We start from the raw sequence: 13,637 nt of genomic DNA, 5'->3' as shown, positions 1-13,637 counted from the left end.
TAGCTTCAATATCAGGCGATTCTCCATTTTCTTCCATGAAAGGGTCGTCTAGGTTTTCCTCTCCACAAAAGTTTGGATCATTCAACATATACCCCAAATCGTCTTCGCCATGATTCTCACCTTCTTCTTCATATCCATCCATTTTTGTAGTGATAAAATAGGTTTTCCCTTTTTTCCTTCACCTTCTTCTCTATAACTCTAACAACTCAAAAATGAAAAAGAAATGGAAAAAATGAAACAGAAATCATTCTAATACTGCAACGACTACAATCGGAAGTCTGGGTAATATTTTGGCTTCCGATTGAAATCGAAGGATAAAAATTTTATCATATCCTCCGAATATATAAGGGTAATTTTGCCATTACGAATTACGCGAGATAAGGGCTGGCTACATTTTCCCTTTGGGTGACCTTTTTTGTTTTATTGTTGGCCCCTAAATCCTTTTGAGTGTCCCCTAAAAACACGAGGTTATTTTGACATTAAAATTAATTTTTACGGTGTGATTCAACAGTACACATATAATGTACTAAAAAAACGGTCAATTTTTGTGACTTTCATATATTCATCACTTATTCGGTACATTTATGATTTATATTGTTTACTGTAAGGAAAATTCGAGAGCAATTGCACGGCACTGCAAAACTTAAGTGAAAATATTTCAGTACATATTTGTTATACTGCTTTGATTTGATTTGACTTAGGAATGTCAAATAAATAAGAAAATGATCATTTAACAAGACCAAGACGCAAAACAAAAACATAAAAAGAAAAAGAAATAACAGAAACTTTTGGACAACTAGATTCGCACTTTCCTCCTCCAAGTTACAAAATTCACCATTGACATTAGTTACTGGAATCCTCTTTTTTCAAGAATCCTCACAGTAGGCAGTAAATCTGAACATTCCTCCCATAACATAAAACAAACCTTAGTGGAATATTCTTAGTGCCACGAGTTTCCATCTTTCCCTACCACCCTTCCAGCTTTCCCTACCACCCAACGAGCCACTACTAGCCGAAACACTCCCTACTGCTCCACTTCCATTGAACCTTTTCCTCCCAAAGCACCAACAACCTCATCATAAGAAATGTCGAAAATGTCAGAACCAATTCAACCTTTCCTCTTCGAGTCTACACCAACACTGTCAGCAGCGACCTCATCATTATGAGGCACCACTCAAAATCCAGGAAATTGAATGAGGCACAATTGTTAGTACAACATATAAGTACTGTTTAATGACTACTCTGCAAAGTAGCTTGAGAGATTCCACTGTAGTGCTAGTGGCTTCATGGGCTTCATGAGTAGTGTATTCGCAATGTAAAGAATTTGTGTTTAATTGGGGAACATAATATGTATTTATAAAATTGGTGCAGCAAATATGTACTCAAAACAAGAGTATATTCTGTCTGCACTAGAAAATGATGACAATATGTTGGAATCTTGCAATTAGCATGCTAGTTAGCTATCAACAGTGGTGCCGCAAATTAAATTACCATGGTCTACAAGGGGCAACACACCCTTGATCCCATTTTTGATTGCCAGTTGCATAAAATGCTAAAAAAAATTAAGAATATATCAGCATACTTAACTACCCTCAATAACAACCTATGCGTTACACCTTCATGCAAATTTACAACTAGTTTGGAACTAATCACTGATTTCTAATCATTAGCTGACCATCGGAACCAACAAAAAAAATACTTTATTATGAATAGGAGAAGGTGCCAAAGCATTGACATTACCCTTGTGGAAAAGAATGTTTCTGGAAAGGAATTTCTTGTTCACCGTCCCAAAACTGTACACTACCAGTACTATCTCGACTAACCACGGTACCGTACCTAGAAGAAAAAAGACAATGATTAATGACTGCAAATCGAAACAAGACAAAATCAGTAGATGATTGAATATTAAACAACTTATGCCAAAGCTTTTTGTTCCTGCAATACAAACGAAATGGCAATATTAAACAGTCTAGATTTGGAACACAAGTTAAATCAGTCTTACCGGTAACCACACAAGTTATTGAAGTCTAACACTCAATGCAAAGTAAAACTTTGGAATTCATCTAGTGCAAATGAAAGATCCGTAGTGCGATTACAAATCCACAACGCCTAACACCATCTACCCAAATAGCAAAAAACGAAATGCCAAATCCGACGAAATTAGTAATTAAGAGTGCAACCTCAGTCAGATTGTCTAAACTATTTGTTTTGGCTCCTCCAATATATTTGATAAATAACACAGAACAACATTTATACAATGATTTTTTCTTGAGTGTGGCCGGTGGCGATTATACACTGAGAAGTATCACAGTATATCATTTATACACTTATTTTCTCAGGAGTGAAGCGCTTATACACTGTGATTTTCTATTAAATTATGGGTCAAAGGAGGTAATATCCATAGCTCACCAAATACGACAATTGTCAATTATATACTCTATAGTTATACTGCAGAGAGACCAGAGGTGCTTACACCCATGTAATTCACAATTTTTATTTTTATGAAGATGAAAATTGTATTCGGAATTTCTTGTTTGCAAGGTGGCTTGGCAAGTTAATTTCTCAATTATTACATGCATATGCACCATCGGCTAATGAACATGTTATCGAGAACTTAAAGAAATGCTTCTAAAAAGAGTATTTAGTTATGTGCAAGTGTAATAAAAATAAGATCAAGTGGCAGATACAATAGTAACAAATGGAAATTGATTTTTAGGAGTACGTCATTTATGTACTATGAAAAATTCTTATTCCCCGATTCATAGAATGCCAGCAAATCTACAAAATTTCATAGTAACATTATTTGTATGTTTACACAACATAACCTATGCGTAATGCAAAGAAAGGAAATTCTTCTTGTCACAACGGTCAGTACATATTAGCTACACTCATACTTTCATTGGATTTTAAACATCATAACAGGGATTGCATTCTAAAATACAACTAATTCCATCTAAAACCTTTGCATAATGCTAGATAACAATTCTTCCTTTCACAACTGTGTCAGTACATATTTGCTACACTCATATTTCAGTGGATTTTAAGTATCATAACAGGGATAACATTTGAAAAGATAACTAATTCAATCCAACACCTATGCATAATGCGGCACAAACACAAATCAGGCTAATGTAAATTTTATTTTGGCAAATGGTGCACTTGTCTTCACAACAGAGAGATGAGTCTGTAGTAAATCATGGTGTACTGTAATTTACACAATAAGAGAGAATAGACTTGTAGATGTTTTATTTAGATCTCTTGTTTGTTCATCAAATTCTTGTAAAGTCTAGTAGCACCACCACCTTTTGAGTACAAAATGAACAACACCATCAACACCATTAACGAAACGGAATAGAAAAGATTTAAGTGAAGTCGTGGCGAAGATCTCAAAGATCTAATTTAACAAAACCAAAAATTACCAAAAATCAAAAAATAAACTCAAGATAATCCTCTGAATATGAAATCAAAAACAACAATATTAGAAGCACTACTGTCAGCTAAATCATTGACAAGGACCACTACTCAGTCATTGGTTTAAACTACTCCTGACAGTAATGAAATCTGTACATGTGTATGAAGGCTTCGCCACATTTAAAGTTAGGAAGTACGAAGTACATCGTTTATGCAACGATTTTCTCTTGAGTGTAGAGTTTATAACTTGAGAAATAGCACAGTATAGCAATTATACACTGGGATTTTGTCAGCGGTGCAGCGCATATACACTGGGATTTTGTCAGCGATGCAGCATATATACACCTTGACTTTTCAGCAGTGCAACATATATATACATTGTGTCTTTTTAGCAGTGCAGTGTATATACACTGTGACTATCGAATGTAAGCTAAACGAGGTTTAGGATTGTGGAAACATTGGCATTAACATATGCACAAGGTTAAACTAGTACTCCATAACATTACTCTTTCACGAAATGACTACCATTCTAATCAAATTTCTAAATATTGTAATTATGGGCGAACCTGTGTATGAAAGCTTGTCCTATACAAGTTTAGTAAGCATTGAGCTGCTGCTGCTGCACTTTCATATCCATGTAGAAGGCATTTATGCAGGAGATACAAAGACTATCTCTCCATGCCTGTAAAAAAAAAGAAAAAAATGCAACATCAGAAACATCTTAAATCTAAAAATTCAAGTACAGTTGTTATGCATTGTTAAAAAAATCCAGTACAGCTGTTATGTAGTGTATGTTCTACTCTAGTCTCAAACATACTGCGTTGGGTAGTAGTGTGAAGACGGGTATGCAGTAAGAAGAAAAATTACTTCAATAAAAAATCCAGTATAGTTGTTATGCACTGCTCAAAAATCCAGTAAAGTTGTTATGTATTGTATATGTTTTATTCTATAATTTTGAACATACTGCATTGGGTAGTAGTGTGGATATTACGTGCCTCTGATTTTTCAGTAAACCAAATATACTCACATCAAAAATTAACTCGCATGATGGGTACTATACTCGCATCAAAAATTAACAACAATTTCAGAGCCAAAAGCACAAACATATACAACCAACAGAAACATAGGAATATATCAGAATCGAAACACTTTCAATTCAGTATTTCATATGTACTGCTAGATCATATGAATTAACTGAGTATAACTATGAACACAACGGAATTACAAGCAATTATTTTCAGTATTCCATATATGTACTTCTGATTCGTAAACTAAAAATCAACTGCATGTCAAAAATAACTTATAAACCTATGAATCCAACAGAATAAAAACAACTCCATTCCAGTACTGGATACAGGTACTTCAACATCAAACAAAAAAAGTAATAAAACAATGTATATAACAAAATTAAACCAGTTTTTTTCTTCAGTATACCGTTTATGTACTGCTGAATCAAATAATCTGTAACAATAAACAATCATGATTTTAACAAAAAAAAAAGAAACAAAAAACAAAATTATGGCTATATGATAGACACATTTATGTGTCTAATATGTCTCAATTGTATGTATTGTTAGTACTCGATTTTCTATTTATTTTGTTATTTTATGTCTTTATAGGTATTTTTAGAGAAATAAGCTCTTGCGGCAAAAATTGGCTCAAAAAGTGGTGTTTTACACCCTAGGATAAAGTACTAAAGACACTCCAGAAATGCACCGGAAGAACCCCAGGAATGTCCCGGAGGAACCCCAGAAAAATTACTGTTTCAGCCCCAAAAAGTACTATTTCCGCCCCAATTGCTAAAGGGACCCCAGGAATGGATTAGGGGGAGGTCACTTTCTTCCCAGAATTTGAAAATATTTTTGGCGGGAAAATTATTTCATACACTGGCAGATTTTACGGGCATGATTTGAAAGGGTTATGAGTAGACTAAAGAGCTGAAATTCAATGGATAGACTCCTTATGGGTATATGAATATATTTTGAGTGTTGGAATGGCCTGAGTTGGGTCCAATCGCTGGATATTTTTCACAACAGTTAAAAAAGGAAAATAGGGTTTCAAGTTGATTTATGGAAATTAAAGGAGACTAAAGGAAAGAAAAATAATTCTGAGGATTCATATACATATTTATAAGATATTGGAATGATCGAAACATCTCAGAAACGCGTGGAGAAAGAAAATATAGAAATTATTGCCCGTGGAAAATATTTGTGTTCAATGAAGATTATTTGGAGTTATGACGAGATTCAATGCGTGATATGGGTATAAATAGTCTCTTAGGGTGATGTAGAAGCGGTGTCGAGAGTTTGGGGGCTTGAGGAGAACTGAGGAGCAAGAAATCACCATGAACAGCAAGCTTCCTGCTGCTGTTTTATGCTGCTGATGAAGATGAAGAACACGAAGAACAGACTCTCAGAAACCGTCGTTCTTCAACAGTGACAACGACAGTGGCTAGAGGGTCGTAGGTTTGGGTCTTAGAACCATAGCGACAACAGCAGTTAGATTTTATCGTTTATTCTGGACGCCTTTTGTGCGTCGCAGATTACAGTTTCACACTATTTTCTCTTCTTCTCTTTATTGTAAACACCAATTGAGCTTAATAAAATATTTTGAGAGGTATTTCACCATGATGAGCTAAACCCAACATTGGGACAACGGAGGAGGCGATTTTCGTCATTCTGGTAAATTTAATTTATTCTTTTTATTACTTTTGCATTGATTTAAAATTGAAAAATGATTTTGATTGATTAGTTATCATTTTATTTGATGCGACATGCTTGCTTAAATGTTTGATGTCCCATGCTTACGATTTATAACTAATATTCTGAGAATCTATATTGGCAAAATAAGAGTCCTTACATTTTATGTTTTGAGCGATAATTGTTAAGGATAAATAAAATGTACCATATGCATGAGAATTGGCCAAGTCCTTAGTCCCAGTAACTCTCTACCAATTTGTCAATATTTTTGTATATAATTTTTATAAATCTAAAAATCCTTCATCTTCACAAGTCTTAGAGTTCGAACCATCCTTACTACTACTACTACAACGACGAAAAATCTTTAATCATTTTGGCGTCGCCGACGCGGATTTATGCTTAGGTAGAATTTTTAGGTTTTTATTATTATTATTTTTTTTTTACTATTATTTGTTTCTTTTTACGTTTCTTTTTGTGTCTTTGATTTATAGGTTCGAAGTGGAATACTAAGGACTTGGGAACAAAAATCTTAAAGCTTAAAGCTAAAAGCTAAAAGAGAAGAAAAAAAAGACATAATTTTTTTTTAGGATTTGTAAATAGGCTTTATTTTTCATAATTTTTGTAATTTTTGGACTTTTTATTTGGACTTTATTCTGGACAATTGGACTTTATTCTTTTTTTTAACCCTACGGAAAGGTATTATTATTAAAAAAAAAAAAATTATATAAACTGTGTGCAGGGAAGGACGACGATTACTATATCGTCTCGGCCCCTCGGGTTCGTATATGACATAGGAGTCGTGGCCCGAGTCGACTTCAACGGTTCATCCCCCGTCTGGTACGGGAGGTAAGTCCATCGAAACACTCGCGAATCTCCTGTCAGCGGGTTTACTGTATTCCTTAAGGTGATTCATTGACTGAGGAAGAATTTGGACTGTTTTTAAATTCCTAGTAAAGGGCAAGGCCTGGCCAATACAAGATAAGGGTTCGGATTTCATCACCGCTCCCTTCTTGCCCGCCTTAGGAAAACGAAACCTAACGCGAACCCAAGCTTAAAATTTGGAATAGAACGAGACCGATAGGGTAACGAGCTTAATAGGAAACTCGTTCGAAAAATATTGGTTGCTCTTTAAGCACACTCCAAAGTTCATGATGGTTTCTGTGAGTTGAATGCGTGAATGCGCCGCCTTGTGATAGCAGTGAGGCCTTGGGTATCAAATCTCCACTGAGCTTCCCTCGCCTCGATTCAACTTACATTAGCTCGGATTGATTCCAGAGGGGTTTGCTCAAATTGCAACGAATTCCCTTTCGAAAGATAGAAGCTGGTCTAGAAACAATCTAAGTGGAGCCATCATGCTTTTTGTTTGCTAGATTTTATAGGTTTGATTTGGTCGAGTCATCCTTGTTTGTGATTGTGTAGAATTCCCTTGCAATTAAGAATGTCGAGATGGTATGATAGAAGCCAATACAATGAATATCGACCTGAATTTGAATATGGACATCATCAGTTTTATTACCATGGTGGGAATAGTGGTTGGGAACGCCAAACTTTTCAAGGTTATGGTTCATACCATGGTGAGCCCAATCACTATCCTCACAACCATCAGTCATACGAGAAAAATTCTGCTAATTCCTCTTTACTTGAGTCGACACGTAAGTTAGCTGAGACAGCACGTAAGTTCGCTGAAATGAATAACTTAGTTATGGACGACAATAATGCAATGAGTGAACTTTCTTTACCTGATTTCCTAGATTACGTCAGGAATTCATGTGAGTCGGCCCAAAAGCTTTTGTTAGAGACCCAGAATAGAACTTCTCTAAAAGATCTAAATTTCCAAAATAGTGTTTCCAATTTTACCCTTGATTTAAATAGTGAATATTTGCCTAATTTAGAGGACGAGGTTAGAATAAAAGACACTACTTATTTAGATAAGGTTCAATCATCTTCGTACTATGATGATGAGGATAGCAGTAATGAAGAATCTGAAATATGTAGGCATAGTGATCAGGAGTCTAGTAATCCAATTGAGCTGTATAGTGATTATATTATTTCTAGTTCAAATCCAAATAATTTTTATGATTATTCACCTATTCAAAAGGACGAGGATTTGATTAGGGATACCACCGTTTTAGACGATGTAGTTTTTCCTTTTGATTACGAAGCCGATAGTGGGTTAGAGGAACGGGTTCATTTCGAAAATACTGTTTTAGAGTCAAGCGACTTAGAAACAATAGTCTTGGAAGAAGAAGATAGACCCGTAGAGATGAGTAAAGATGCACTACCTGATAATAACTTAGAAGAATCTCTTGAATATTTTAAGGACTTTGAAGATACGGAAATTCAAGAAATAATTAGAGGTCTATCTAGAAACACTGAAAACTCTAAGTTTGGGGGTGATTATCACTTCCCTAGTGCCTTACCTTTAACTCTCAGAAAGTCCCCACACTTAGGACTTGATATCTGTGCCTCGACCATTTTACAAGATTACCTTCATACTCGTTTTCCCGAGCCTAATGATGTCCATGAAGGAGTTCAGTTATTAGAAACCCATCCTCTGGTTGATGTGGTTTGCCCAGGCTATGATACCCAGATTGACTTTGTTTTCCCACCAAATAGTTTTCTTCCAACTGTGGGAACGTTTCAAATAAGTCGAATTTTAAGTTCTGAGACTAAGCCTAAGTACTTTAGGTTAATAGAATCGACACATTTTCCTAAGAATGACCACTACTCTCACTGTGGTCAACTATGTAAGTCATATCTGATTGACTTAGAGGATCCGCAATTATTTAGGTTATTACTTCGTGATTCTAAGTTCGTATTTGAGTTTTTACAGACTCTAAGACCTAGTGATTCGGATCCCATCTATAAAGAAACGCAGCCAATGAAAATATTCTATTTAGACCCTTTCATAGAACCTGCACCTGAACCGCAATTAGCGATAGTTTTCAGGAAACTAGGTAAGGGCATGCTATTCTTGTCCATTTTATTGGTTCACTGCAGTTTCCTATGGTCAGCTCTATTTGGTTTTGAAGACCCACAGTTATTTCGACTGTTACTTTATGGTTCGAGTTGACCAATCCTTTTCTAAGTCTGGTTGAAGACTTTAAACTTAGTACTTCTTGGGAGGTAACCCAATCTCATGCAACACGGTAATATCCTTCCTTAACTCTTTTGCTTCAAATAGTAACTGTTTCTCCTTGTTCATGCTTTTAATTTCATCTTTAGAACATTGAGGACAATGTTAGATTTAAGTTTGGGGGTATGGGAGAAACTTTTTAGTTGCAATTATTAAACTCCAGAGCCTAGAAATTTATGCATATTAAGGTTTGCACTAACTAATCTAAGTGGATGGAAGCATATTGGTTGTAGGAGTTGAGGAACCAATCTGATTAGATGGAAACATCTATAGAGTCTATTCATAAAAGCACAGAGCTCAGGTGTTAGAAATAACATGATAGTTTCACCATATCTCGTTGAGTCCTTTTCACTTCTATTTTTATTTTATTTTATTTTGTTTTTAAACCATGTTTCTCTAAGTCATAGGTGGGGCCCACGATTCAAGTTGTTACCAATGCTAGGGTGAATTAGAGTGATTGAGATACCATGAAAAAAAAAAGTTGAAAGAAAAAAATTGGAAAAAATAAAAAAATTGAGACCAGACCATTTGACCAAAAGGAATAAATTCAATAAAGTCGACCACTGGTACCCTTGTATATGCCAGTGTGTTGATATTAGTCAGACTAGTATCTCAATCCATTAGGATAGGTTCATTTTGGCGGAGGCCTTCAGACAGATATGGGAAACGTCGTTCACTTAGTAAACATCAAAACCATCTATGTTTTTCTATATCCATCTCTTAATCTTTCCATATGATTAGTTTGACTCCGAATATGATGTCCATAGTGCAACTATCTGAGTAGAGCTCTGTCACTTATATATGAATTTTAGTATGCTTGAGTGCAAACTCGTGTACATCAATTGGAATTTCGCATCAGGGTACTTCCTCTTGTAGTCAATAAGTATGCCAACCAATGAGATTCTTTAGTGCCTTCCAAGGTTCGTTGTAGATAGCTAGGGTCTGGAGTATTGGTTTTGTGGGTACACCTATGGTAAACCCTCCAGAGATTAACTCGGTCACTAGGGACACCTAGTGAGTTAGGATTTTATTTTCAATATTAGTTTTGCTCGAGGACTAGCAAATAATAAGTTTGGGGGTGTTGATAGACACATTTATGTGTCTAATATGTCTCAATTGTATGTATTGTTAGTACTCGATTTTCTATTTATTTTGTTATTTTATGTCTTTATAGGTATTTTTAGAGAAATAAGCTCTTGCGGCAAAAATTGGCTCAAAAAGTGGTGTTTTACACCCTAGGATAAAGTACTAAAAACACTCCAGAAATGCACCGGAAGAACCCCAGAAATGTCCCGGAGGAACCCCAGAAAAATTACTGTTTCAGCCCCAAAAAGTATTATTTCCGCCCCAATTGCTAAAGGGACCCCAGGAATGGATTAGGGGGAGGTCACTTTCTTCCCATAATTTGAAAATATTTTTGGCTGGAAAATTATTTCATACACTGGAAGATTTTACGGGCATGATTTGAAAGGGTTATGAGTAGACTAAAGAGCTGAAATTCAAGGGATAGACTCCTTATGGGTATATGAATATATTTTGAGTGTTGGAATGGCCTGAGTTGGGCCCAATCGCCGGATATTTTTCACAACAGTTAAAAAAGGAAAATAGGGTTTCAAGTTGATTTATGGAAATTAAAGGAGACTAAAGGAAAGAAAAATAATTCTGAGGATTCATATACATATTTATAAGATATTGGAATGATCGAAACATCTCAGAAACGCGTGGAGAAAGAAAATATAGAAATTATTGCCCGTGGAAAATATTTGTGTTCAATGAAGATTATTTGGAGTTATGACGAGATTCAATGCGTGATATGGGTATAAATAGTCTCTTAGGGTGATGTAGAAGCGGTGTCGAGAGTTGGGAGGAGAAGAGAGGAAGCTGCAGAGGAAGAATCACGAATTCTATCTGATGCTGCTGCTGTTCGTGATGAAGATGAAGAACATGAAGAACGGACCTGCAACAGCAGTCGTTTTTCTACAGTAGTAACGACTAACACCTGTGGGTCGTAATCAGGCAGTCTTATTTTCCACAGCGTTTGCGACAGAGCTTCAGCAGTCTTATTTTATCACTGAGGGTCGTAGTTCTCTGGTTTTATTGTATTTCTCATATTCTCATCATTTGTAAACCATTTTTGAGCCATAATAAATTATTTTGAGAGCAATTTTACTATGATGAGTTAAACCCCAACACTGGGACGACGGAGGAGGCCGAGCTTCATACATGGGTAATTTTATTAATTCTTTTTAAGACTTTTGCATTAAAAATTAATTGAAATATGATTTGATTAAATTGGGTGTTATTTGATTAGATGGGTCATGCTTAGCTTAGGTGATTTGATGTTCCATGCTTAACATTTACAATCAATGTTTTGAGAATCTACTTTGGCAAAATAAGAGTCCATATATGTTTTGAGCGATTATTTTTGAGAATAAATCATTGAGCCCTATGTTATGAAGATTAGCCGAATCTTTAGTCCCAGTACCTCTCTACCAATTTGTCAATATTTTTGTATATAATTTTTATAAATCTAAAAATCCTTCACCTTCACAAGTCTTAGAGTTCGAACCACCCTTACCACTACTACTACAAGCCCCACGAAAAATTATTAATCACTATATTACTGAATAATCTAAACAATAACAATTTTTGTTCCCAAATCAACACATCAATTCTTCCTATAACGTTTCAGTGGCCAAAGTGAGATCCATTAATCCACTACCAAACGTAACAGATCATTACATCGAACCAATTCACGGATCAGCAATCAAACATCCAAAATTAGATCTATTTTACCAGACTGTAACTAGGAGATCGAATCCAACAAATCACTCAAATTTCAGTAAAAATCAATTAATTGATGATAAAAAGAACTCGAACAGCAAAGAAGAAGATACTGAAAATATCAAAACCCTAAGAAAACAATAAAAAGAAGACTAAATTAAGAATCTCACCATTTTTTAGGGTGTTAGAAATGATCAATCGAAGGAGATACAGAGGAATAAATCTAGGGAACAAAATCTTGCGCAGAGAAACTGATTAATCGATCAAAGACCTCGTAAGAATCTTCATCGCAAGTCGCCAGAGCTCTTCAAATCGAGAGAGATAATAGAGAAAATGAAGAATGATGAATTGTGAATTGTTCTGTAAAGTAGAAGGTTATTTCTGGTATTTTTAAGTTACACATAAATGTTCCCGCACGTGTACAGGACCTGGGATTAAAAAGTTGGGTCCATTTTTCTGTGTTCTTTTTATTATGGACCTCTAGTTACTGGGCTTTAGTGGGTGGACCTGCCACTAATCAATACTAGGATATTAGTACCTATAGGTAATTCCTACGTATTAAAACTAGGGACATATAATTAAGAATGATTTTTTAGGGACCATGGTTTTTTTTGAGGGGATCATGGTTTTATTAAGCCACCTTCCCTATAGTGATAAGGGGTGTCCTAAAACGTTGAAATGACTAACCTACCCTTAACCTAATTTAATTTAAAATCAACCTAATAACCACCTATATATATAACCACCACCTCCTCCCACCACCACCGCCCACCACCGCCGATTACCACCACCACCACCTCTGATTATCACCACCACCAACCACCGATTACCACCACCACCACCGACGATTACCACCAACACCACCTCCGATTATCACCACCACCAACCACCGATTACCACCACCACCTCCTCCTACCACCACCTCCTCCCACCACCACCACCACCGCCTATTTAAGAAATATAACAACATCAATGCAATCACAATTAAGTTCGGTTACATAATAATTTTATCGAGTATAAAAGACGACAGCCGCAACCTGATTCTGCCATGGGACCACTCCAGAGGTATTTTCTAACAAACCCTTCGCTTTAATTTGATTTTGATTGCTTCAATCGAAAAGAAATCATCAAAATAGGGTTTTAATAGGAGTTACAGAGCCATGTTCGGTTAGGTCGATTTTCCAATAAACCCTAGTTTACTAACCGAACTTCTTGAAAATGAAGAACACGAAGAACAGTTCGGTTCTATTGGATTTAAAACTAAGTCACCGAACTCTCTGTTCGGTTGTTTCGCAAAAAAAATTAACATTACAAAGTAACCGAACTCCACCCTTAGAACCGAAAAAAAAAAACAAATCCAGTCTAACCGAATTGTGTTGTTGTGGCCACTATGTTGAGTTCCAAAATAACCGAACTTAGCCAATAGAGGTCGGTTTGCTCGCAAAAAAATTTAAAACTACAAAGTAACCGAACTTAGCCAATAGATGCTGGAACTTCACATTTTTTGTTTGTTTGTTAAGTTCGGTAACTTCACAATTTTATCCCATAAACCGAACTCAGAGTTCGGTTGGTTAGCTGTTAGGTTCAAGTTTGCGAAAGAACCGAAC

This window comes from Papaver somniferum, chromosome 2 (genome assembly GCF_003573695.1).
Source record: "Papaver somniferum cultivar HN1 chromosome 2, ASM357369v1, whole genome shotgun sequence".
NCBI lineage: Eukaryota > Viridiplantae > Streptophyta > Magnoliopsida > Ranunculales > Papaveraceae > Papaver > Papaver somniferum.
The sequence above is the reverse complement of the archived record's forward strand: the minus strand, read 5'-3'. Positions refer to the sequence as shown.